The sequence below is a fragment of the Equus przewalskii genome, chromosome 10 (assembly GCF_037783145.1).
Source record: "Equus przewalskii isolate Varuska chromosome 10, EquPr2, whole genome shotgun sequence".
Lineage (NCBI taxonomy): Eukaryota > Metazoa > Chordata > Mammalia > Perissodactyla > Equidae > Equus > Equus przewalskii.
Genome location: NC_091840.1, coordinates 38,080,498 through 38,107,924, shown reverse-complemented (window position 1 = coordinate 38,107,924; position 27,427 = coordinate 38,080,498). Strand labels below are relative to the sequence as shown.

General features: G+C 52.6%; 1 long non-coding RNA gene across 2 annotated transcripts; it reads right to left on the bottom strand.

The window, feature by feature from the left end:
• Positions 1–630: 630 nt before the first annotated feature.
• On the bottom strand, positions 631–27,427 carry LOC103559492 (uncharacterized). Of its 2 annotated transcripts, XR_011523486.1 has the most exons (5): positions 27,359–27,412; positions 23,895–23,959; positions 17,008–17,102; positions 14,023–14,268; positions 631–854 (listed from the first exon to the last, which is right to left on the bottom strand). It is a non-coding gene; the product is annotated as an uncharacterized lncRNA (long non-coding RNA). The 2 variants fall into 2 exon arrangements; XR_546994.2 differs by lacking the exons at positions 631–854; positions 14,023–14,268 and adding an exon at positions 15,104–15,327 and having other exon boundaries at positions 27,359–27,427.

The following is a 27,427-nucleotide window of genomic DNA, read 5'->3' as shown; positions in this document are numbered from 1 at the left end:
GGTCCTGAGGCTACAGTTGATATTCATAATTTACATCCTCTACACTTATGCTTTGCTTCCTCCTCCCTCAGTCGGTGCTTCAGCTGGCCTGGGTTGCCTGCTCCCTGAGGGGTGTAAGCCCTTGGTTGCCTTACCTTCATCGGGCTACGGCTGCTGCAACAGCCCATTCACTATTATCATCAGGCATGGGAACATCAAGAGACATCCCAGTGAACCCCTGAGCTCCTGATAGAGTCCTCCTTGCCCTCACTGGAGAGCACAACCCCAGCTCTTTATGAAAATCATCATCAATCCCCTCCACCTTTTCTTTGCTATTACACTGACATGAAGAACCCAGAGTGACCAGGCACGCTCACAGTGTCGCTCACAGTGGAACCCTACAGTACATCCTGGTGGAAATGTTCCCACAGGAACCAGAACCTTTACTGCACCAAAGCCTAAAGTTGTGGCAACAGAAAGAACACATTCTCCATGAAGGTCACTAGGAATGATGACAGGTGGACCCAATCCTATCTCCACCCCTTGTTTCCCAGACACATATATTCTAGCCCATACATGAGCCATTGATTCAATACACACACCATACCCTGGAGGTCAGTACCACAACCCTGCAAAGAGTTTTTCACAAACTGGCACCTTCTCTAGACCTTTAATAGGCTGTTCCAGTATTCATCAGACCGGCTGCTTCCAGGCGACGTGTTATATAGTAGGAAGAGAGAATTACATGCCTCATGACCGTGTTGACCTCCTTTATGTGAAATGAGTCCCTTGGTCCGAGATGACGTTTTTGTGGGATCCCACGCTGATAAATCAGGCACGCTTTAATCCCTCAGAGAGCAATATAAACAGAGGCACTGCAAACAGGAACACAAAATCAAACCCAGTGAGGATAAAGGCCAAACAGGTGAACTGAATAGGGATGTGATGGAGACCACTGCCCTGCGTCTTTTAGATCTTTGAGGGTGGCACTAATTCTACAATTCCACCTGGATAGCTTTTGACTTTCTATCTTAGCTGAGGGCTGGGGAGTTTCAGGAGCTTCCATTTGGCTCTTCTTACCATAAAAACTCTTACTCCGCAGGTAGGGGCACCAATGTGAGGGTTCCGCCAATGTCTAAGTATATGCATCCCAATAATGCACACAGGGGTTAAAGAAATTCTGCAAGCGAGTCCATGGATCTATTAGATTTACAGTGAAGTGAGCATAGGCAGGACCCCATTTATCACCTGGCCTTCACACACTGCCAGTCTAACTGGGGAACTTTGATGGTATTACAGGTCTCCTAGCATCAGTGATAGCTCAGACCCTGTCTCCAATAGCCCTCAAAAGGTCTGGGTATTCCTCTCTCTTTGGTGAATGGCCACGGGTCCCTTTGGGAAAGGAGTAGAGAATATTTATTGCACACACTTGTGGTGGTAATGCAGACTCTTCCTCAAGAGGACCCGGTCTTTCCACCAGTTGATGGACTTTGCTCTGAGAACTAGCTCAGACGTGGAAAGTGGATGAGGAATCATGATTTTCTATTGCAGTGGCTGGTATCAGCCATTAGAAAACCAGTTTATTTTTCCTGCTTATACAAGTCTTGGAATACCCAAGTTGGCTGCCTATCTATCTAGTCCCTGGGAACACTATAGTGTGTTATCCATCGCCCAAGCTCCCTGGGTGCCAGGGCATCCCGATGGCCACTTTGGTCCTGCTTCTCACTACCTTGCCTCTGATGGTTGATGCCTCCACTAGACCTCTGCTAGTCCCGAATCTTCTCATGCCCTTTGACACAACGGAACTCAGTTCTACAGCTGCATCTCCCACCATCACCCCTGAGCTGCTCGGCGATGCTGGAGCCTCCCTCGCTAGTGTATTCCTCGTTGGTTTCATGGTGGATAACCCTATCAGCGCCCCCAGCCAGGGCACACAGATTTAGGTGGTAGGTTTCCTGGTTTCACACAATAAATACATTCTACTACACCCACTTCTCTGAGCCTTCTGACCCCTTCCTCAGTGCTCTGCCAAGGTTCTGATATCTTCAAGGAGTCATCCCAGCAGCAGATTAGGACTGGCTCCAGGAGTCCTTGCCAGAGCATTAAATCCTGAGCCGTGGGAGAGTGTCCTCATGTCAATGAATATCCAATTTCTAGTCTATATTCCACCCCACCCCGAGTCTAACCCCTCAAATTCCACTCCCATACAGAGTTCCCAGTTCCTACTGTCATATATTAGCCAGGTCCTCCTGCAACTCTTTCAGAGAATAAGTTGTTTCCTCCCATCGCAGGGACTATGCTTCTTCACTTGAGCTAGGCTGAGACCTGCCTCTGGTTATTGATCTGCATGGGACAGATCTTGGGGTTGGACAAGCATCATCTTGCAAGGCAGTCACCTCAGGAGAGGTTTCTGCATGGTCTCCAGGCAAGGAGAAGCTGATGGAGTGGAGTGCTCTAACTGCAGGGAGGGGGCTGCTGTGGCCAGCCAGGACGGTTCCGGGGAACCCAGGAGTTCACTGTTCTCAGGTGCATCACCAAATGTCCCATTCTCAGGGCCCCATTCCTTCTCTATCGGGGACCTGACTTGAGCCCAGGAGACGTGTGGAGATTGCACATTCCATCTCCTTTTCAGTGCTGCCTCCCTTGTCATTAACTCTTGGGTCCAGGTTTCAGTACTGTCTGCCTTCTAACCGGACCTCACGCAATCCGCTAAGCGAGAGTCTCAGTAACTGAGATGCTTCGGTACTTCAGAGTTTATCACACCCGACTAACCACCTGCAATTGAGTCCCTCTTACCCTCTGAGTGGTGAGGATGTTCTAGAATCCCGTGAGGGGGATGGGCTTTCTAGGACCACCTCTAGCATCAAATGTCATACTTGGAGGGGCTGGCCCCGTGGCCGAGTGGTTAAGTTCGCGCGCTCTGCTGTAGGCGGCCCAGTGTTTCGTTGGTTCGAATCCTGGGTGCGGACATGGCACTGCTCATCAAGCCACGCTGAGGCAGCGTCCCACATGCCACAACTAGAAGAACCCATAATGAAGAATACACAACTATGTACCGGGGGGGCTTTGGGGAGAAAAAGGAAAAAATAAAATCTTAAAAAAAAAAAAAAATGTCATACTTGGAGTTTCCCTAAAAGTAGAACCTGAGACAAGATCTTGGGCACAGGTAGTTTACTTGGGAGATGGTCCCAGGAAATCAGAGTAAGCAGGGCTGGACAGTTAGAAGAAGAAGGAAGGAGAAAAACCAATAAAGGTACATGGTTGAGTTGGCTACACTGTGGGCAACCGGGTCTCAGTCCTGCCGGGACCCTCCAAAGAACCATTAGGAATGCACCTTAGCATGGTTTCTCTAGGACGGAGGGTGGGCACATCTGTTCACTGACTCCTGGCCCCCGTGGGTACCCCCAAGGGCTTAAACTACCCTACCTCTCAGCCTGTGCACAGGCTCCATGGTTTCCACAGCTTTGCAGAAAGCCCAGCATTAGAAAAACAAGAAGGCAACGCAGCCCATGGTTGAGGTGGGACAATGATGGAATGCCTGGAAGTGTCCATGACAGCTACACTGAAATCAGCTGGGCCGAAAGGGTTTGATGTTATATCAAAGAGAAAGTGTGGGCAACAAAGAATGTTCCTGACAGCAGGAAGAGCATCTGCAAAAGCCCATAGGTGAGAGGGAAGATGGTTAGAGCACAAAGGGTCTGGGGAAAAGGAGGCAGGATCTGGTCATAAAGAATCTCATAGACCATGTTCAGATTTTGAATTTTGCCCTGAGAGAATTTGACAGCCACTGAAGAGTTTCAAGCAGGGGAGTGAAATGATGAAGAATTTGTCACAGCTTTGTACTAGAAGCCACTAATTGTCCCCCAAGGCCACCAGTCACCTTCTTCCTCAGTGCCTGGTCAATGGGCATGTGACTCCAGCCCAAATCTCTCTTGCACCCAGGTGTAGCTATATGACTCAATTTTGGCCAATGAGAAGTGAGTGGAATTGGTGGGTGCACTATCTAGGAAGTGTCTTTAAAGGGAGTTTCCTCTTTCCTGCTAGCTGGACTGTAGGTGTAATAGCTGGAGCTGAAGCAGCCCTCTTGGTCCATGAGATGGCAAGGTAAAAAGGGCAAAGTATTTTTTTTAAAAAAAAGGTGTTTCAGTACTTGACAATGCCATAGAGCAGAGCCAACATGCTAGCCCTAAGCTGCTCACTTAGACTTTTCTATGTAATTCTGAGTCTCTGTTACTCACACTCTAACCTAATTCTAACTGATACAAGGCTCTAGAGTGAATGCAAACACATAAGTTAGGAAGCTATTGCAACAATTCAAGCAAAGGGTAATGGCAGCTTGGACCAGGATGGGAATAGAGGAAGCAGAGAGAAGTGGATGGATTGGAGGAATATTTTGGAGGTTAAATCTATGGCTTGGTGTCTGTGGAGATGTATGTGGGGTGAGAGAAAGAGCAATCCAGGTGATGCCCACATTCCAGGCACGAGGAAAGGAGTAGCGGTGGGACCTAGATTGGGAATGGAGATTGCATGAGCAGATTCTCTGATTCTTTGTTCCTCCTAAGCAGGGATGGAGATACCCGGTACCAGGTCCCCAAAGGCACCTGCTCCCATGAAGGAGACCTTGAACTTCCAAAACCAGCTCAAGACTCACCTTCTCAGGAAAACTTCTGGAATTATTCCTGCATCCCCACCCCAACATCATCCAATTTGTTCTTTGCTCTTGACATCCCCAACATCCATTTTCACAGGAAACTCAGAAAATTTCATTGGCACCCACTCTACGCTCAAGCAATGGAGAGATGGCTTGGCTGGGAGCAGGGTTAACTCTGGCACTGGGTTAGACACTGGGGATAGAAATAAAAATGAAATTGTCTCCACTCCCAGGTAGCTCACAGCAATGAAGATAGATTAGTAAAGAAACGTTGTCAGTTCGCAGGGACTCTATCCAGTGACAGAGTGTTCTGGGTGCATTATTTCCCCCAAAGAAAGTGCTTCCCCCTGCTTGAAGGGTTAGAGCAGTCATCACAGACAAGGGGGCATGTGGACCAGGTTTTGAAGATAAGGTGAGGACAGACATTTCTAGCAAGGGTACTCACTTATACAAAGATATTTCACAGTGAATCAGTGTCATAATTTCAGAGAATTGTTAGCAGTTGAGTATTCTTGGAGCACAAAGTTCTCACAGGTTTTTGGAGGAAAGAGGGACTGGAAACTCAAAACGCAATTGGGGCCCATGTCAGAGGGAGCACGGTGAACCACACTAAGGGGTCTGGACTGTAGCTATGGGCAACAGAGGGGTGGGGATGAAGAATTTTAGGCAGGATTTTACTGTCATATACAGCAAAGCAGGCATGGTAATTACACCAATTGCTCACATTTATGGAGTACTTCCTATGCGCCAAGACTGGCATGAAGCATTTTACGTAGATAACCTCATGGACTCTCCACCCAGTAAGACGAGTGTTACTAGCATCCCCACTTTTATAGATGAGGAAACTGACATCCAGGCAGATGGTGGAATTAGCCCAAGGTCACACAGCTAATAAGTGGCAGCGCCAGGATTCTAACTAAAGGTCAGCTTCCAGAGCCCACGCCCTTAAGCAAGATCCCGTGCTAACATCTCCTCTCGTTGCTTGTGCAATGAGATGCATTACTTCGCAGCTGTGCTTTAAGATGCTCCACGAATGGAGATGGGGAGGTGGGAGAGGCAGGGCGTTTGGACAAAAGGAGTTTTCAATAAATATCTCTGACCGAGGAAGAAATTGAGGCATAAACATGGAATTCTAGGTGACTAAAACTAAAATGCACTTTAGAGAAACTCCAGTCTAATTATCTCACATTCCCAGGGAAGAAACCGAGGCTCAGAGAAGGCGGTCACACAGACGGTTGGTGGCAGGATCCGACTCTGATATTTTTCTTACACTATCGGGGGAAAATTAGCAGGGCCCTCGTAGATTGTCCTTATCACTCTACATTGAGCTGTCTTTCTGGAGACACTCACTCCCTGGAAGTAAAAGAACAACTTTGTTCTTTTTCTTTTTAAACAGCAGAGGTCCCAGAAACAAAGCCAGAGTCGACCCTGGGAAACTTGATGCGCGCACCACGAAGTCGGAGCCAGCAGGGAGTCGGTTGAAGGAAAAGCACAGCTTTCCCCAAAGCCATCATTACGGGGAGGACTTTGACCGCAAAAGAAGAAAAAACAGGTCAAACAAAGAGCTCCAGCCCAAGCCCCGAGATCCCGGTCTGGGAGCAAGTGAGCCCGCCCCGTGCAGAACCGTTTACCTGTATGGTCAAGGTCAAAGCCAAGCGGACAGATGCTCAAGCTTACCACATGGCAAACTGAGTCAGAACTCTGCCCCCAACCAAGACACCTCTGCATCACACATGCACACACACACACACACACACACACACATATCTAGTACTCTTAGCATTTGCTGTGTGACCTTGGGCTTCTTGTTTACCCTTTCTGAGTCTGAGTTTGCTGATCTGGGGGGAAAAAATGAAGAGTCTTTCAAGTTCTAGGACCTTATTAAATGTGAAGGATCTGTCTCTTCACTGCCCCTCCCAACAAACATCTATTGCTCCCTGCCTTTGCTCCAGCACCCCCGTTCTTCCCCCCAACTCTCCTCCAGCTAAGACGGTCTCTTCCCTTGCCTTCTCCCTCTCTCCTATTTTATTTATACTAATCCCTTGCTGGGAACTCTGCTTCACTCCTCACATCTTTGTAACTCCTAGAGAATGAAGAAGAGAAAGAAAAGAGAGAGAGGAATAAGTGGAAGAGGAGAAAGGATTACTAGAAAACGTAGATCCAGCCCAACCATCAAGGACATAGAAAAACTCTGCCAAATTCCATCCTGTTGGTTGGGATCTAGAAACCCACTGCCCAGTGGGCCGGCCAGTGTCGGGGTCACCTAGCGAAAGGTGAAGTTCAGGCCAGCTCTCATTCATCCCAGATGCCCCCCTGCCAGGCGCCACTGACCCTCCTTCCAGATTCATCCATCAGCCCCAGAGGGCACTAACACTCCCTGTGCCTAGTGCTCACTCAGTGATGCAGCTGAACAGAACGCCCAGATAATGGCTGGATGAACCAGTGAGCAACAAACACACAAAGCTGCCATCCCTGGTATTTTTCCCTAATTGGATTAAGAGCAAAATTCAATTTCCCTTCTTCTCCTCCTAATGCATGCTGCAGATCAGCGCTCCCAGTGATTACACCCAGCACCTGCTCTGCAGGAGCACAGGGACGCCAGCAGGCAGCACCTGGGGGCTTAGCACCCCACTTTAGCCAGGCGTCCCCGGCCCCCGTGCCCACCCCCTTCTGGGCCCTGCATCCAGGACATGCACTCAGGAGCCAGAAGAATGAAGGCTCAGTCTCCAGGGGACAGAAGAGAGGCATCAAGCATCTCTTTTGTGGACCATTTACTTCCTCTGACCTGCCCTCAGGTCCCTGGGCTCCTGGAGGGGAAGATGTTGTGCTGGGACGTACAGACTCAAGTAGCTCTTGGCTATTGGGGTGGAGGATTCCATCAGCATCCCCTATATATTAACAACTTTCTCTCCCCTGATTCCCAGCCAGAATTCCCCATAGCCACCAGTACACAGTGGTGACAGAGTTGGATCTAACTCCTTCCCCATCTGATTAGGAGCTCCTTACGGGGAAGAACTGTGGCTCCCCAATAAATGTGAGCTCCCATAGGACAGCGGCCAAGACTCCTCTTGTCTTCAGATTGGAGCTTCTGGGAGTGGAGCCCTTCTATCCCCTTCCAGACTGGGGCGCCCCCAGGACCGGGCTCTACCTCCCCCATCAGACTGGCAGTTGTGTTGGGGATAGGTCTGTTCTCCCTCACAGACCAGAGGCTCCCCGAAGACACCATCTACTGGATCTAGTTAAACAGATATTTACGTTATCCCCACTGGGTGCCAGATACTTTCCGGAACAAATATTGAGATCCGGTCCTGGTGTGAGGAGTTGCCAGTCTGAAGGAGGAGGAGGGGCATCCCATCCAAAAGGCCAGCAGCTGAGATTGGGCCCACTTTCCTGATGCTAACGACCGTCAGAAGGCAGTGCTGAGGTCGGCAGTCAGCGGCTGGCCCCTCTCTGCACAGGCTTCGGAGCAGCTGCCACTGAGTGGGAGCCCCAGCTCCATCGTGTCTGGACTGTGCGGCTCGGCCAGTTCCACGACCTCAGTTCCTTAAACTATAAAATGGAAACAACAAAGGCTACCCCATAGGGTTCTGTGAGGCTCCTGTGATGCGACAGGTGAAGCTGGAGTGGGTGCCGACATCAGGTTAGGGGGAGACAGAGCCTGGGCTTGTAGCATGTGCCCATTTCCTTGATTTCAACACTCCCATCACGGCCCATTTCCAGCCACCAAGCGGACCTCACTGAGAACAGAACTTGGAAGAGATGTGCCAAAGTGGCTTTCAGGAGCTGGTAGGGGTCCCAGCACATCACCATTTAGAACATACAGATAGTTCTCAACTTAACCATGGTTTGACTTATGATTTTTCAAATTTACAACAGTGTGAAAGTGATGTGCATTCCATAGAAACTAGAAACCATGCTTCGAACTTCCAACTTTGAATTTTGATCTTTTCCAGGGCAAAGGATACACAGTAGGATGGCTCTCTCATGATGCCGGGCAGTGACAGTGACCGCAGCTCCCAATCAGCCACGTGAACACAAGGGTGAACAACCATTACACTGACAACCATTCTGGACCCAGACAACCACGCTGTGCCTCACTTTCAGTACAGTATTCAACAAGCTGCAGGAGATAATCAACACTTTATTGTAAAGTAGGCTTTGTGTTAGATGGTTTGGCCAAACTGGAGGCTGATGTAAGTGTTCTGAGCACATTCAAGGCAGGGGAGCCTAAGCTATGATGTCTGGTAGGTTAGGTGGATCAAATGCATTTTCAACTTACAATGTTTTCAACTTAGGATGGGTTTATCAGGGTGTAACCTCATTATCAGTCGAGGAAGATCTGTACTAGATGCCCAGGAAAAGGTGAGCTCTCATTACTACCTGGTCAGGCTACACCCAGCCCATTTTATTTATTTATTTATTTTTGCTGAGAAAGATTAGCCCTGAGCTAACACTTGTTGCCAATCTTCCTCATTCTTTTTTTTTTTTCTTGAGGAAGATTAGCCCTGAGTTAACATCTATGTCAATCTTCCTCTACTCTATATATGAGTCGCTGCCACAACATGGCTGATGAGTGGCACAGGTCCGTACCCAGGATCTGAACCCACGAACCCAGGCAACCAAAGCAGAACGCACCAAACTTAACCACTATGCCACAGGGCCCATTCCCTTTTTTTTTTTTTTTGTCCGAGTGTCACACTTAAGAGAGGTATGGACAAGCCGGAGAATGAGTGGAGGAGGGTGACCTAAGGATAGCATGGCAGGGACTGGCTAGTTCACCAAACCATTTCCCATTTCCTCTTGGACACAGAACCAGACTGTATTTCGCAGCCTCCCCTGCGGTTATGGGCAGCCATGTGACTGAGTTCCGGCCAATGGAGTGTGGGCAACAATGACATGCATCACTTCCCGGCAGGACCCACCCACTGGCTAAAAGGAGAGGACTCAAAGTTCCTCCAGGAGGGCAGAGCCCAAGATGGAAGGAAACTGGGATGTGGAATTACTGCACGGGAGGCCGCCTGCTGAATACTTGCGCTGGACAGCTAGTTACATGAGTCAGAAGTCAGCTTCTGCTACGTGAGTGAAGGCGCTCAGATTTGGGCGTGATATGCAACAGCAGTTAGCCTACCCCTACTGCCACGACACACTCACATCCCCATCACGTGAGGGACGGCTGACAAACTTTCCCCTGAGAAGAGCAAGTCCAGTGGAGAACGTTATACATTATCCCCAAATACTTTACACACTGTCAGGGGACAGAGTTGTCCCGCGTGACCCCAGAGACAGCTGTAGGACCAATGGGAGGAAAGTTACAGGACACAGATCACAGCTCAACCGTAGGAGGTAGTGAGCTCCTATCCCTGGGGGTGGGCAAACAGGTGGGAATGCTATGGAAGCTACTCCAGCATCAGCCAGAGGCTTGACATCAGCTTCATATTTTAGAGCTATTTTCAAGACCTTAAAATCTGTGATTTTAGGATCCATCATCCCCCTCTAAGATGCTGCCTCCCCCATCAGGATTTCCCCAAATCTGGGCTTGATTCTCGAGTGAGAGCCCTCAGGGCACAAATCCTAATTCTCCTTCAGATGCCACCCCAGCTGCTCCAGCCCCAGCACCCATCAAGGGCCCCATGTTCAAATGTGGGGACGAGACAGCTTTTGGGGAAGAGCTGCTGACTAGGGAAAGGTGGATTTGAGCCCCTAAAATCGACATTCCTGAGCGGGACAGGTGGGGAAGGAACAGACAAGTCTGAGGGGGCAGTGAAGGCAGGACTAGCAGGCCGATGAGCAATTTGAGCTGGAGGAGAGAAGGGCTGGCTGCTTCCAAGCGACCAGCAAAGGCAGTATTCCTCATTTCTCTCAGCTTTGTCCAAGGAGGAAGGCTCAGGGAGACTTCAACAGCGTGTTCTCGCGAGACAAGCTCTGGTTCGGCTCCCCAGAGGCTTTTTGACATGAGGGTCTGGACTATGGGCTCTATCCGCATGTGCATGCGCACAGCACACACGTAGTGCACGGTTCCCTTTCCACCTCTGCTTTGGCCTCCGGAGAGAGGCCTGCTGTGTCCTCAAATATTGCCCAGGGCCACACTCCCAAAGCACCGTGAGGTTTCTAGGAAGTCTGGAGGCCGGGGCCGGGGGCGCGGCAGGGAAACAGCAGAGAAAAAGGCTCCGGGGCGTTTTCCCGCAGAGCCCCTAGGACGCATTACATCCTCAGGTGTCCCCTGCTGCTCCTGCAGGCCGAACCTCCACCGGGCCTCCCGTCACCGCGTGTACCGCATCAGGGCCAAATTCAATTAGAGTAATTAACTTTGGGTCACACTTTTAATTTGGTGCCGGAAATAAGAGAGCTAGTGGAGGTTAAGGCTCCGACTCCAGAGACCAGCCTGGAAGCTGCACAGGGACGCCCCGGCTCAGCACGGGAGGGAACGACGGGTGGAGGACAGAGGCTGAGGCGGGTGGCCGCAGGATGGAATCTGCACGCACATGCGTGTGTGTTTATGCATGCACGCATGGTTGGGGACCTGGGTGCACTTACTGCATAAGGAAACATGCGTGTGTGTCGCGGAGGCTAACGTGTACTCGTGTGCGCATGGACATGTGCCTGAAGGTTTGCACGCACGAGTGTCTCTTTGCATGTGTGTGAGCACATGTGTGCGAGCACGTGTGCATGGGTGTGCACACGTTGCTTTAAGTCATGGACGGGCAAAACTGCCTGACTTTAATGGAGTCCTAGCAGCTCTGACTTGGAAGGGAGCTTCAGAAATGTCTTCAAATCCACCAGCTGCTTGAGGCTCTTCCTCTACCACATTTTTCCCAAGAGACTACACAACACCAGCTTACACTCCCCCATGGACGGGGCACTCACCACCGCTGAAGGCGGCCTGTGGAGCTCTGACTGTTGGGAAGCACTTGCTTCCTTCAGCATTTACCCTGAGTCCCAGATCTGCCTCCAGGACCGCACAGATTAAGGTGGATCCCTCTCCCCTACAGCATCCCCTGAGGATGTAATTCCGAGTAATCTCTTCTCTAGGCTTCTGGTCCTCACCCAGCGTCTCCCTCCCAGAAATGCACGGCTTATTTTTCTGATTAAAGAAAATAAAAAGTGCCATGCCATTATTTAAAGAAAGAGAGAGAGAGAGACTGCCCTAGATCCTCCTACTTCACGTGACATAACATTGGCACGTGGCGCCAAGCCCTTGATCACCAGAGATGAGGGACGCAGGCTAGGATGGCACTAATGCCCGAAGGCCTGAGGGGTCCTCTGCTCCAGCTGTGCTCAGACTTCCTTCACATGCATCAGAAGCACTGGCTGGCATTTGCTAAAATACAGATTCCCAGGCCCTTGCCCAGGAGTTTGGCACTGAAGATCTACAGAGGGTTCCGGTCCTCCGCATTTTTAACAAGCAGCCAGGCAGCTCTGATGCAGGTGCCCATGAACCACCGTTCGAGAATATTGACATCACCCAACCACCTCATTTTACAGTTAAGGAGACTGAGGCTGAGAGAGAGGGAGAGATGCTCAGAGTGAGTTAGAACCTAAGCCAAAACTGGGGCCCTGTCTTCTAGCCCCTGGTGCTTATTCCTGCCACCAACCAGGGGGAATAAACAGAGAGCGTCCCTCCCAGCCTGTTTCCCCCAAGGGAGCCCATCCCCCCCACCACCACCACCACTAAGCAGGGATGTCCAGGTCCAGGAGAGAAGCATCCTTCTTCACATCTGACAGCTCCATCTGTCCTCACACTCCTCCCTGGCCAGGGGACGGTCAGAACGAGGCGGAGACCCACAGCCTCACGTCTGCTAAATGAAGTGTTCCCAGACCCAGAGAAGCTGGGATTCACGGAGGCCATGGCTGCATTGGCGGGAAATTTCCATCAGGAAGGGAGAGACAGATGGGGGTCAAAACCTCACTGAGGATGCCCAGGCAGGGAAATGAGCCAGGCAAGGGGAGGCCAGCCTGGAGTTTCCCAGCATGAGACGACATTAGACATGCAGAGCCTGGTGGCAGCCAGAGGCCTTACCTCCCACAGAATCCAGAGTCACCTTCCAGAGGGTCTGGCCACATCCATCTGCCACACTGACCTGCCAAGGTCCACCCAGGAGCCTGAGGTTCTCCGGTCAAACCTAATCCTACAAACACAGGGACCAGTGAGGACAAGTGAGGCCCTAGGTCACCCAGCCTTTCAGGGCAAGTCCAGTCTCCTAGCTCCTGGCTTGTGTCCTTTCTCCCATGCCACTCCCGCAGCTTGCTACAAGAAGCCAGCACCAAATGAATTACTCAGATGTCTCGATGATGGAGAAACACAAATAACAGGGATAACATTGGACCAGATCTTCTCCCGACAAAGGGAAAACAAAACCAAAATGCCTGAGACCAGGCCATAAAAAACTATCTTCACCAACATGGACCTTTCCTCGTCACCTACAACCATTGTCTCCTGCCCTGGTCCCCAACATCCTCCCTCCCTAGGATTAAGTGAGAGCATGCAGGGGGCACCCCTGACTGCCTCCAAGTTACTCATGGTCACCATCACCCGCTGCCTCCGCCAGCGACAGCCCCACCAGACCCCGGGAACACTTAAGCCATCCCTCTGGACGACGTGTCTGCCAGTCCCACAGGGAGCTGTGGGCCCCAGTGGAAGTGCAGAGCGAAAGGAGGGGAGGGAAAAGCCCGTCCCCTGCCACAGCAGCAGAGAGGCGGCCACGGACAGACCCCAGGCTGGGCGGGTCCTTCCGTTCCTCCAGCTGCAGGGAAGGGTATGAGCGAGGAGGGCAAAGAGGTGCTGGGCCCTACATGTGGGAAGGGGCTGTGGCTTGATGGGAGGGGGTCCAACTGGGAGATGGGTGCTGGTGTTTCCGCCCAGGTTCAGGCCCCACTGTGTGTGTGGGAACAGACGTCTCACTTCTCAGGGGCCCATCCATTTCCCTCGATTTCTCCCCCGACCCGCTTGTGAATGCGGGAGAGGAGGAAGAGAAGATAACAAGAGGGATGAAGGAAATCTCCCTGTCTCACAGTCAGGGGGACAGCGTCCAGGCACTGCCCGCAGCTCACTGCGCACCTGACCCCGGCAGGTCCACGTGTCCTTGGGCCGGTCCTCCGCATAGCTGTGGAAGCAGCCATTCCTGACCCTCCCATGCCCCTGATGCCCAGCGTCCTACTTGTCCCTCCCTGGGCATCTCTGTCTCCTCCCCTCCCGTCTTCGCCCCGAGATGAGCTCTGAAGGAAAATTCCTGAGTGCTGGATAAGGCCCGTGGTCGGGAGGCCGACCTCATCCAGGGGTGGGCAAGAAACTAACCTGGTATCTGAGACTCGAAGGGTGAGTGGGGTTTGCCAGGAAAGAGGATTGGAGAGGAGCGTTCCAGGTAGAGGAAACAGCTTGCGCGAGTCTGACTCACCCGCTCGCTCGAGGACTCAGCCAGCCTCCCCTGAAGAGGGATGGAGGGAACCAAGACACTCCAGAGCAGCCCGCGGGCCTGGGGCTCTCAGATGCGGGATGAGGGAGGGTACCCAGGTGAGGCAGCGGTCCGGAGGCGCTAGACGGGGCTTTCCCAGAGGGCCGCGGCTATTTGGACACCAAGCTCCCGCCTGTCTGCATAGGCTCAGCCAAGCTCCTTAACCACTGTGCGCCTCGGGGGCCTTGTCTAGAAAAAGGGAAGAATATCTCATAAGCTGGTGTGATGACTTAAATTAAATCTTACAGGTATGAACCGTGCTCAGCACCTAACATCTACTTAAAATTGCTCTTCTCCGCCTCCCTCCTGTGTCTAACTCAGAAGCTTACGTGGCAAGTTCAGCCCTTTTTTCCATCTGGGGTGCACAGCGTGGAAGTGAAGGTGGCCTGTCCCCGTGACCCCCACGTCTTGTACTAAGTACGACTCGCTTGGAGAGCAGGAACCGTGCCTCTCCATCCTCTGCCCTCTCGGAACCTCGCTGATGTCGGAAAATTGGTCTCCCTGTGGCAGCGCTTGCCCTCTTCACAGCAGGCTCAGTCCAGCAGTCAGAGCCATCCCGTTACAATCGGAGTTAGGCCGGGACCGCCCCCAATGGCTCCATCTCACTCAAAGTAAAAGCCAAAGTCGTGACAGTGGCCTTCATGGCCCTACCCGCTCTGCTCCTCCTCATTGTCTCTCTGCGCTCGTCGCCTGCCACTCACTCTCCTTTGCGTCTTTTCTGCTCCAGCCACACTGGCCTCCTTGCTATTCCTCACCCCTGTCGGGCCTGCTCCGGCCTCAGGGCCGTTCCACGTGCTCAGATATTCACATGCCCCTCTGCTCTTTCAGATCTTTACTCAGCCATCATCTGCTAGGTGAGGCCTTCCCGGCTCTCATCTATGTACTGTACCCCCAACAGCTCCTATCTCCCCTCCATGCTTTACTTTTTCCCCTCATAACATATGTCATCATCAATAATGCTATCTTTAAAATTCTGTTTGTTTTCGTCACCCCCTCTAAAATGTAAATTCCTTAACAGCAGGGGTTTTTTTAAATCTATTTTTTATTGATTTTGCTCAGTGCCATATTCCTCACTACCTACAACAGTTGCCCGGCATGTACTGAACACTTGAAAAATGAGCAAGAGAGAGGGGAGACGGAAGGGAGGAGGGAAGAAGGAAAGTTTCTTCTCGAAGTCCCTGGTTGCCCTCTGAGACGCTGGACATCTCACCTTGGGACGAAGGCAGGTGTCAGATGGTGGCTGGGATTCTAGGCAGACAAGAAGCATGTGGTTCCTTCTGAGCCCTCAACGCTCAAGCTGACCTGCCGTGGGAGTTCTGACTTGCTAAAGGGAGGAGGGGAGTTTCCGACCGCAGGCGGCCCCCAGTGAGAGGCAGGAATGAATTACGAGTTTGCTGTAATTCCCAGCGCCCTCCAGCCACCCTGGGGTGGGGGATGTACTGGGCACAGGATCCAGGGCGGCTTCTGAATGTGCTCCTGGCTCCCGGGGCAGACTTCCTGGGAACACGGGAAGGCGTGCTGAGACCACCAGAGCAAGGAGGGCAAGGTCTCCAGGGAGGCTCCCGAGGTGCAAACGCCGCTGACCCTTCCCCACTGGGGGCCTTGAGAACACACCGACCCTCCATTTCCCACCTCTAAATGTTGGTGACAATGGTCCCTGTCCATCCCACTTCACGGGGTTTTGCAAAGCTCAAGTGTGTGTGAAAATGCAAACTTCCACGCAGTTATTTGTCTGATCCCTAGAGTTTTCTCACCCAAACTGATTATTTCATGATTCTGAGAAGGAACACCCCATCACCTGCAGACCAGTTCAAAACTCCAAATTCTGTAAAAAGAAAACTCATGCCTTGGATCCCCTTGCTTGCTTTACGTCTATGTTTGTGTCTTTTTTTAAATCAATTCAATTTCTTTTTCTCTCTGACTCGGCGTGTGCGTGTATCCATCCAAGCTCTCTCTCTTCTCCAGCTCTCTGTCCCAGTGAGGATGTTCCCCGCTGCCTCTGCCTCACTCTGCACATCTCTCTGTGTCCCTCGTCTCACACTTACTTTCCATCTATTTCCTCGTCTCTCTCCACTTCAGTCTCTCTGTTGTTTCTCCATCTGTCTTGCTGTCTGTCTGTCTCTGTATCTGAATGTGTTGCTCTGTGTCCTACCATCTCGCTTGCTCTCTCACTTTCTCTTTCCATCTCTTTCTGAATCTGTCTCTGTCTCTCTCTCCCTCCCTTCCTCCCCACTCCCTAATTGCTTCTTGTCTCTGTGAGGATCTGTGCAACACGCTGAGGGCAGTGGCAGCAGCCAATTTGAAAGGCTGCTGGCAGATCTAAGAACTTAGCACTGCCCCAGGCTTCAGGAAGATGAGCCGCCATCCTCCTGAGGCTCCTCCCTCAGGGAGCCTGGGCCTCTTCCTTTCTCCTCCTGGAAAGGAGAGAGGCAGCTCTCCCGACAGCACCCTCGCGCCCCTCTCTGTTCAGGGACCTTTGCATCTCCCAGCTCCCAGGGAGTAAGGTCACAACTGGGCTCCACTTCTAACTAACACAGTGGAGACGACAGTGGACCCAGAGTCAGGGTCCCTGGGTCTCACCCCACTTCGGTGGAAGCCTTGGGCAGATCGTGGCCCCACTCTGAGCCTGTTTTCCCATCTGGAAAATGCCTGCAATACCCTAAGATTCTAAGAACCCTGGGCATCCTGCTGTGGCAGAGTCAAGTGCTCCTGCGTCATACCACATCCTGAAGACCAGCAGGGCTGGGGTCGTGGCTTTAAGAGAGGAGACACTGGCGCTGATGGAAACCCACAGAGAAGATGCCAAGAGAGGGACTCAGTGATGGGGGGTTGGAGGGAAGTGGGCTCCATGAGCAGAGGCAACAGGGAAAGCCTTCTCCCTTCACCCACCCTGTGGCTGGTGCCTGGGGTCCCACCGGGACTGCTTACTTTCCCTTTGCACGTGGCCCGTGCCAATCCCACATCCAGCTGATCAGGTTCGATGCAGGCCATGAGCACATCTGATCCTTTCCAGGCAGCAGCAGCTAAGGGTCAGAGAGAACGTGGGAGAGAGATGGGGTGGAGAACACGGGCACCTGATTCCCAGAGTCAGTGTGGAGAGGAGGAAAGGAGGAAGGCAGGGGGAGAAAATAAACGTTCATTGAGCATCTGCTCTGTGACTTGCTCAGTGCAAAGTGCCAGAATTGAGCCTTGCTCAGAGAGGTTAAATAACTTGGCTGAGGTTGCCCGGCTCATAAATGACCACGCAGGGTTTGGAACGCATGTCTGCCTGGCTCCCATAGCCTGTGCTTTTTCTGCAGCCATAGGAACTTTTAAAGGAGGAAAGGAAGACCCTCAAAAAAGGAACCTTGCAGATACATTTTTTCCTACTGTGCATTTCCCCCACAGTCCTCCTTACCTGTGAAAAAAAAGTTAGGGAGGTGGGTTTGCCTGGTCTGCAAAAGAGAATCTGGGAAGTATTTTGAGCAAGGAGCTCAATTTCTGTTTTCAGGTATTTGAAGGGCTCACATCAGAGAGGCAAAAAGATGTCATCTATTTCCACAAAATCGAGGCAATGGACCCAGACTGCAACAAGAGGGACTTTGAGCAGACTGGAGGAAGGACTTACCCATCAGAAAACTGGTACAGGCTTCAGTTCACCCCTTGGAAATTACATAAGCAAAGGAGGGGCTCCCTCCCCAAAATGCATTGGCAGGGTGCTAACTTGTGCACACACAGAAAAATCCTCTGTGCCAAATGACCTGTTGGCGGCTCCTCCAGCTCTTAGGATCATGGGTGCAGGTAAACACGCCACCATGCTCATTCAGACACACACACACACTTGTGGGGGCTGGAACACATGTGTTTCTCCCTGATGAGGCTCTGCAGCCCAGCCACAGCCAGGCTCACCAGCCCCCACTCTCAGCTCCCTGAGTGGCGGGACGGCCAGGGGAGGGGCCCTCAGGTGGCGTGATGGGCAGCGGTGCCCCGGCAGACAGGCTGGAAGCCAGAGCAGACACTGCTATCTCCTCATCGCTTCAGGCAGCCGCCTCCGAGCCCTCTGCCTTTCGGGAAGCCAAGTCAGGAAATTAACGGGGAGCCGAGATGCCTTCAGACACCTGCTCGGAAATTCAAACCTGGAGCAGGTGGAGGCTGGCTCAGGAGATCAGAGAATGTGATGGGAGGGGCTCCCTGCAGAGGACCGCGGACACATTCAGGGGGTGCGCACCAGCCCTTGTTAATGGGGCCAGTGTCACAGATAACCAACCTGGGCTGCCCCAGGATGGGACCTGGGGGGACACAGCCACCTTGTCCTGGGGAGCATGTGCCACCCGACAGCAGGAGGCCTCAGAGCAGGGGAGCCCCGGCAGCAATGTGGTGATTCGTTCTGCAGCTGCCACCACCTAAAATCCCCTTGGCGATGCAGACAGAGGGGACAGAAACGATGATGAGGCTTCTCCTTGGGAGCAGGAGCTTTAAAGAGCCTGCACGATACTGATGCAAGCGCAGGTCTCAGAGCCAGGCAAACCTGGGTTCAAACTCACACTCGGTCACTTACAAGTTCTGTGACCTGTGTCTCAGTTGCCTCGTCAATGAAATGGGCTTAACAATAGCAGGTGCGTTAGTCAAGGCAGGCCAACTGTTCTCGCAGATAATCCGCCAAATCTCCGTGGTTTAAAGACATGTTTCTTACTTCCAGTCTAACACCCTGGGGGCAAGGAGGCTGTGCTCCGCACAGTCATTCGAGGCCCAGGCTCATCTTTCTAGACCATCCCCGGGCCCAGGGACCCTCCAGACCAGGGAGTCTCAGTCAGTTCTACTGACATCTGGGCTGGATAATCCTCAGTGTGGGGGCTGTCCTGTGCATTCTGAGATTTTCAGCAATATCCCTGGCCTCTACCCACTAGACCCCAGTAGCATTCCCCCAACTTGTGACAACGAAAAATGTCTCTAGGTGTTGTCAAGTCTCCCCAGCGGGAGGGAGAGCAAAATCGCCCTGGTTGGGAACCACTGCTTTAGACCCTCCACAGTTAACCAACCGAGGAGGAAGGAGGGAACATGCAGAGCCTCATGCAGGAGATCTGAGAGGCCAGCCTGGAGGTGGCAGCGTGCATTACATTGCTCACATTCCCTTGGCCAGATCGAGTCACGTGGCCCCACTGCAGGGCAGGCTGGGAAGTGTAGTCCACTGTGTGTGCAGGAGGAAAAGGAGTCAAGGTCTGTGGAGCACATCGTCTTGCCTCTGCCACCCCACCTCTTGGGGCCGTTGGGATGATCTGATGAGCTGAGGATTTTATGTAACCAACACAGCAGGCATATGGTGGGCCCTTGACAAATACTCACGACTGATATTCTTGGAGGGTTTGCACAAGCTCCAGACGATGCTCTGCACTTAGAATGCATTATCTCATTGGATCCGTACTTGCTGGTGAGGAAACTGAGGCACAAGGAGGTAAGCAACTCCTGCAAGGTCACAGAGTTGGTGGCTCTGGGATGCTGGCTCCAGCACCCACATCTGGACCCCTCTGCTGTCCTCTCTGCTAAATGTTAGTCTCCTGCCCCAAACCCCCTCATGTTGTCACACGGCAACATGGGCACTCGACAAATCCTAGACTCACACAACACCTTCTCTGCACAAAGAAGGAGACCGGGGCTCCCGAGAAGTGACTGCCCAGGGCCGCTCAGCTAGAAAGGAGCAGAGCCAGAACCAGAACCCACGTCCACTGCCGCAGACGCAGCCCTCTCTCTGGGGAGGAGGCCACTTCTGGCCTCCTGCTGTGGTTTAGGGGCACTGGCAGCAACTTCTGCTCTTGGCCGTCCCACCTCTGCCTGGGATAGACTGAGCTCTGGGTCTCCCGCTCACTGGCTGGGTGGCCCTAAGCAATCTCTTGTGTGACGGTTAATGTTTTGTGTCAGCTTGACGGCGCCACCGGGCGCCCAGATATTTGGTTAGACGTCGTTCTGGATGTGTTGTGAGTGTGTTTCTGGACAAGATCGAGTCGATCAGCAGACTGAGTAAAGCAGAGCGCCCTCCCCAGCATGAGTGGGCCTCGTCCACTGTGTTGGAGGCTTGAGTAGAACAAAAAGGCGGAGTCGGGAGAATGCGCTCCCTCTGCCTGCCTGTTGAGCTGGCACATCCCTCTGGAACTTACACCCTCAACTCTCCTGGGTCTTCAGTTTGCCACCTGCTGATTTTGGACTGCTCAGCCTCTGTGATGGTGTGAGCCAATTCCTTACAATAGGAGACGGATATAGATATGGATACAGACATCGTTCCTCATTTGTTTCCGTCTGCGGTTCCCCCGAACCCCGTAAGCAACCCCCCAAGGAGTCCTGCGCAGTGTCCTGATGACACAGCCAGGAAGAGGCACAGGGAGGGCTCAGGGCTTCCTCCCAGGGCTCTCCCATCCCAACATTCTAGAATCCTGACATTCTGTGGCCCCCAGCCCCCCTAGCCAAGATCACCAACACGTGGTCCTCAGCCTGGGGAAAGGCTCTGAGGATGGAGACCCCTCTGTTCCCAAACTTTGGGCTTCTGGAGGGAAAAGATATTGCCCTTGTTCTCAAGGAGGGTATTCTCAACTCCTCTTCTCCTCACCTCCACAGCCAACAGGACCCCAAGTGGCGTGGCCCACGTCAATGTGGAAGGATTTGGAGGTGAGCTGAAGCCATCCTCCAGCGAGACAGCGGGATCAGGCCCGGCCCTGAGGGGACTGAGTGCCGGCCACGTGCCCCGGCCCTGCTCAGGAACAAGGTGGATGTTTATGACCACCCACCCGCACACAGCCTGACGCTCCTGCCACAGGGCTGCGCCTCCCCTGGACCGCTCTCTCTCCTCCCACCTCCGGTCATCCCTCATCCAGCTGAGGTGGCAGCTTAAATGGCTCTGCATCCAGCTCCCGCCCTTCCTCCTTACCGCTGCCCACTTAGGTCAGGCCCTCTTCATCTCCTCCTGTAATGCCTCCCCACTCCTCCAACCCCGCCACAATGCTGCCAGAATGATCTTTCTGGGGGCCAGCCCCGTGGCTGAGTGGTTAAGTTCATGTGCTCCGCTTTGGTGGCCCAGGGTTTCACTGGTTCGGATCCTGGGCGTGGACATGGCACTGCTCATCAGGCCATGCTGAGGCAGTGTCCCACATGCCACAACTAGAAGGACCCATAAGTAAAAATATACAACTATGTACCCGGGGGCTTTGAGGAGAAGAAGATAAAGAAAAAGATTGGCAACAGATGTTAGCTCAGGTGCTGCTCTTTAAAAAAAAGAGAAGAGAGAATGATCTTTCTGACAAACAGGGCCGTGTCGCTCCCCTGCGTGAACTCCTCCATGGCTCCCTGATACCCTTGGGACACAATCTGGGCTTCTCGGCTGGGCCCACAGGCACTGCTTTGGCTCCTGTTACCCTGCCACCCCTCAAACATAACCTCAGCTGTGCCCTTCTTGCCCTCAATGCTACAACAACACCAAATGATGGTTTCCCTGAACACGTCATTGCTTCAAGCCTTCTTTGACTTTGCCTAAGCTGTTTCCTCTACCTGAACTGTGTTCCTAGGTGGTGCATAGCAAACTCCTATTCATCCTTCAAAACCCTGCTCAGATATCCCTTCACTCTGGAGCCTTTCCTAACCACCTCCTCCCCCAACAACACTAATTACAATAACACTTAACATGTATTGGGTGCTTATGGGCATTGTCCGAGACTGACTGCACGTCTCATATTTAACTATCCAATGCTATGAGTAGAGTGACAGTTTAAAAACCCTCCCCTCCCCTTCAACCTAGGTGGGTTTGTGATGGCCTCAGCCAATAGAGGGCAGCAGCAGCGAGGCATGTGCCTTCCCAGGCCAGGTGATGAAGACCCTGTGGCTTCTGCCATGGTCTCCCCATCTCTGGGCACTTCCCCTCAGGATGCTCCCTTGCAGAACCCACCATGCTATGAGAAGTCCAAGCCCGGCACACCGGCCGCCAGTGGCTCTGGTCTACAGTGCCAGCTGAGGCCAGCCTTAGAGTCATATGTGAGGGAGATGCCTCCAGACCGTTGCAGCCCTGGCCACAGTCATCACCCCTGGACATTCAAGTCTTCCAGCTGAGGCCCCAGCAGTTGTGGAGCAGGAACAGGGCATCCCCACTGTGCCCTGGCCAGATTCCTACCCTCAGAACCCGTCAACACGCAACAAAATGGGGGTTGTTCTATGCCACTGAGTCTGGGGAGTTTGTCACACAGCAATAATAGTCACAGCTCTGTTATAGTCCACCCCATTTTACAGACGAGAAAACTGAGGCAAGGAGAGGTGAGGTAACCCACACGAGGTCCTGAAGCTAGGAGGGAGCCCAGCCAAGATGAAAACTCAGGCGACCCAGTGCCCGAGTCAGCCCCTTATCTGCGTTTCTGAAGCCAATATCACAGCATGGTGTAATTGACCACCTGGCGTCTGTCTCCACCTTCGGACCGGCTTCCTGAGGACACGGATGCGCATCGCTCCCGTCTCTGTTCCCAGCACTAGCTCAGCCCCTGGCACAGAGCCGATGCTGAGGACAGGTTTGCAGAACTGACCTTAAGGCCACGAAGAAGCCCCTGCAGGGAGCTGGTTGGGACCACCCGAGCTGAGCCTTGTCTGTGCCGTGGTCTCCCCACAGAGCTCCTCCCGCGCTGCCCTCCTGACCCTGCTGCCCTCGACCCCCGCAAGCCTCTGACTCATTATCTATGTAAATTGATGATTTTCTGCCCAGTCGGCTCCCCGTGCCCCAGAGGCCCAGCTGACAGCTTCATTAAAAACGGTTGTGGTCGGTGCCTCTCAGTTCAGCAGGGCCCGTGGGCATGTCATCGCTGACCCCACGTCCCCTGGCCACCTCCCCAGCCCAGCCACCAACAATGCATGGGACAGCCCAGCTTAGAGTCAAGTGTTTGAATCTCCACCAGTTACAACCATGGACCCCTCCTCTCCTGGGCGTGGCGGCAGGGGGCAACCTCTTAAGTCTGAGGCCCCCATAGGGATGGATCCACGTCTCTAGATTCCCCAGAGGGAAGAAGGAGACTGGGCCCAGGAGTCCACGGAGATAGCTGAGTGCAGACCCTGGCTCCGTGCTGGGGTGACGTCGGCCTCGGAGAAGTCATCCCCCTTCTGGGTCTTCTGCCTCCCAGCTCCAAGAGGAAAATCTCAGAAAGATGCCTCAGGAATAGAACTTGTTGGGGCTGCACAAGCCTCGGGGGGCTGCTTTTTTCTAGAAGGGGACTTCCCCCTGAGATCCGTTGTCCCCTGATCTCCCACTGCGTGGCCATGGCAGGACACTCAACTCCACCTTCCTCACAGGCTCAAACGAGAGCACGGACACCCTTCAGCTGAGAAATGAGACAGGCACACAGCCAGGGCCAGTTCAGCTGACAAAAAGGATGAAATAATGATAATAAAATAGCTAACACTTCTTGCCATTTTTCTATATCCCACGTCTCTTCTATGTGTTTCACCTGCATGAATGTATTTCTTCACCCCTACAACTCTAGTAGGTAGGTACTGTTGTCATTCCCATTTTGCAGATGAGGAAACTAAGGCACAGAGGGGTCAAACAACTTGGCGAGGTCTCACAGCTGGCATGTGGAGCAGGCAGGAGCCAAAGCCAAGCAGACCGGGTCCATCCCGACCACTCTGCCCCTCACACCAACGAAGTGCTTAGCACAGCCTGTGGCGCACACAGTAGGTGGCCAAGGAGCCTCGGCCCCTTCCCATCGAGGAAAGAGAGGGGCTAGGACACAGGGACCCCGGGGGCCACAGGGAGGGCCCTCCACCCCTCCTCTAGAGCAGTGGGGGTCAGACCCGCCCAGCTGAGCCCCGCCACCCACCTGCTGTGAGGAAGAGGAAGGTGAGGAGGCCATCTCCAGCTTGCCCTGTCCTTTTGTCCTTCCACCTGCATGAGAAAGCGATCCAAGAGTTATTTACTGCAGAGATTTCATCGAGATGTTCTCACCCTTACTGTACATCCTTTAAAGGTGAAATAAAAATATCCAAAGGGGGAAAAAAAACCTTTTTATTCGGCGTCATAAAAACCATTGGCAGACGTTCCCCTGGAAGGGGAACAAACAGCATAAAATTCCGCAGTGACATTGTTCCGGGAGAACCCTTGCAGACAGCCTGAGTCCGGAGGGTGCACCTGGAGGTGGGGCTGCTAACAGGGGTCTCAGCTTTGAGTGCCACCGGGTGGGGCCGTCGCTACATCCCCAGAGCCTGCAGCCGGGTTAGCAGAGTGGGAGCTTAATAAATGCTTGTTAAAGTTGACTATGAATAAAAGAATAAGCAGAGGAGCGAGCACTCCCAGATCTTGCCCTCTGGGAGGGCGGGCAGGGGACCGGAGGATCATGGTGTCCAGCCCATTAAGGACCACCTCCACAAATCACCAGATAGCTCACACTCCCTCCACCTCCACCCACTTGAGCTTCTGTTCTTCCATCCAAAGGGGTTTTAACCCAGGCTCCTGCCTTCTTTTGCCTGTGCAGTGTCAATTTCTCTTGCTCCACTTCCTGCCTTCACCTCTAAGGGGTCCCCTCCTCCTCTCACTGGGGTTGCTGCTCCTCCAGGCTCTCTGCACGGGGTGTCGTAGGTGCCTGTGTCTTTGTTTCCCCCTAGAGAAACTGTATTCCTCACATCAGGAGTCCTGTTAGGAAATGCTCAATGAGTGTGTCTCAGATGAATGAATGAATGGATGGGTGGATGGATGGATGGATGGATGGATGGATGGATGAATGACATTTGCCTGATCCTTGACCCTTTACAACGTCCCCATATATCTCTCCAAGAACTCTTGCAACCTCCCTCCCATGTGGTATCCAGCTTCGACATCATAAACCTCATTTTACAAATAAGAAAATGGAGACTCAGAAAGCAAAAGAGTTGCCTAAGATAAAACGAGTCTGGGTGTCCTTGAATTCAGGTCTACGTCCTTTGCTCTCCACTGTACCTAGTTGAAATTCACAAACTGTCACTCTTTCCCAGTGCACAAATGCCTGCACACACACAAATGCATGCACGCGCACATACATGTTTTCACACTGATGGATACACACATACACATATGCCCACCCGTGGGTGCATGTACACATATCCATGTGGGTGTATGCTCACGCACATGGATGCACGCATGCACATACACGGATGCATGCAAATACATGCACATATGCACACACACACACACCCCCATGCCAACCAGCAGAAACGATAGGCCTGAAAAGAAAACCAGGAGTTGAGCAGAGAGGGCAGAAGTCCCGAAGGGCCCCCTCAATGCCTTCCATCACCGCCAGGCTCTGCCTTTGATTTTCACCTTTTAATTTTCACATCATCAGCTACTACATCAAAGCAATTTTACTGCAGGTGCCCTGGACCCAGGCTGTTTCAGGCAGCTCTGATTCCAAATTCCTCTTCCCACTGGGCCCGTGTCGCCAATGGCATTTCACTTCTCATTAAATTCCACGTGGGGAGCACGGGACGCAAGGGCGACAGCAGTGAAACCACCCCTCAGCTCCGTTTCCAAGTCTCTTTCACTTCTGTCTAAATGCTGCTCGAGGAGTTATGCTCAGATTTCTGGTTAAATGTAGCAGAGAAAACCGCCTTCCCGGCCTGGTCCCCCCAGGCTCTCGTGCCGATAAAGTGAGAGGAGGGATGTGGACGGGCTCTGGAAACTCTAAAGTGCTGTGCACACGTGAGGAACCACTCTTTACCTCGCTTCCTCCCAACATGGCACAAAAATGACGAAGGGGTTTGAAGCCATAAACAAGACAGGAGCAGAGGAGAGGAAGAAGGCAACAGCAACGAAATGTCCCCGCTGAGAAGCGGAGCAGGGATAACTGGCTGGGGGGCCAGAGAAGGCCGAAATCGAAGTTGGCAGCTGCAGAAGCCAGGACCCGGCGGGTTCCGGGTGCAAAAGCCCAGAAAGTCTCAAGTGCAGGGGAGAGCAGCTGCTTCTCAGAGCGGGGCTTCAAGTCAGGCTGCGAAGAGAGGCACCCACGGAAAGTCTGCATCTGAAGCATCAGCCCCCCCAGATACTACCCGCTTCCCCGGCGTGAGAGAAGAGCCGTGGATCTGGAGGGCGTCAGACTCCAGAACCCAAGGCCTCACCGAGGGCAAGATGCTGGCACAAAACAGAGGTCTACACGCCTCCTAGTCCCGCTCACTTTCCTGAACTCTGGCAGCCCAGCTGCCACCACCCAGGCTGCAGCTCAGACGGTCCCTCCCTGATGGAACAGGTCCGCTCAAGAACACACCGAGATTGTGTCCCCCAGACGGCCCCCGCCCTGTTCACCCTCCACCCTCTAGCCACGCACCAGGCCCCCAGACACGGGGCCTCCGGGCAGCCAGGGCATCCAATACACAAGACGGAGACCTCCCCCAAAAAACTGAGAGAAAGGGGCTCAGATCAAACAGAAGCAATGCAGGAAAGAGCAGGATATCCCAAAACTCTACAATTATCCTTGGAGAAATAAGAGAAGATGCTGCATCATGAAAAAAGAACAGTCTCCTATTAAAAGAACGAAAAAGAACATTCAGGAAATAAATAAAGAGAATCATTGGAATTAAAAAGAGAGAGACGCAATTCCACTGGAGGGTTGGTGGATAACATTGAAGAAATCTCTTAGAAAGCAGAACCAAAAGAATAAGAATGAAAAATAGAAGAAAAGTGATTTTAAAATTTCAGAAAATCAGTCCAGGAGGTATAACGTGTAACTAATAGGGGATCCAGAAAGAGAGAAATTGGAAGTGAGACACTTATCTCAGAAGCAAACGTCTTCACACTGAAGGATCTGAGTTTCCAGATTAATGGGCCCCCTGAGACCAAGGCACTCCATGGGGAAATTTCAGAACACTAAGGATGAAGAAAAGGTGTTATAGCCACCAGAGAGAAAAGAAAAGAATGTGGTGACATACAAAAGATCAAGAAGCTGCATGGCATCAAACTCCCCAGAAACAGTCTCAGAAATTTTGTCCCCTGCGCTCCACCAAAACCAGGGCATAAACCAAGAAAGAAGGAAGGTGTGGCATCCAGGAAATGTGACATCCCGACAGGGGAGAAGCCAAGGGGATTTCCGGGTGGCGGTGAAGGAGCCCCAGGATTGCAGCTGCATCCACCAGGGCGGGAGGAGAAGGATGGAGGGCTCCCCGGGGGAAGTCTCCAAGGGAAAAATGAAACCAAGAGACCACAGGCTCCCCCGAGAGCGGATGTCCACATGTGATACGGCGTGTGGGGCCTCCAGGCTCCGAAGAAGGACTCTTCTTCTCACACACTTCCTTTAGACTCTGAGATGCCAAATTTCCTCACCTAGCACCCCTTAACCAAAGGCAGTGGCTCAGCCTCCATCACAGCCGGTTGCTATGGAAACGATTGTCT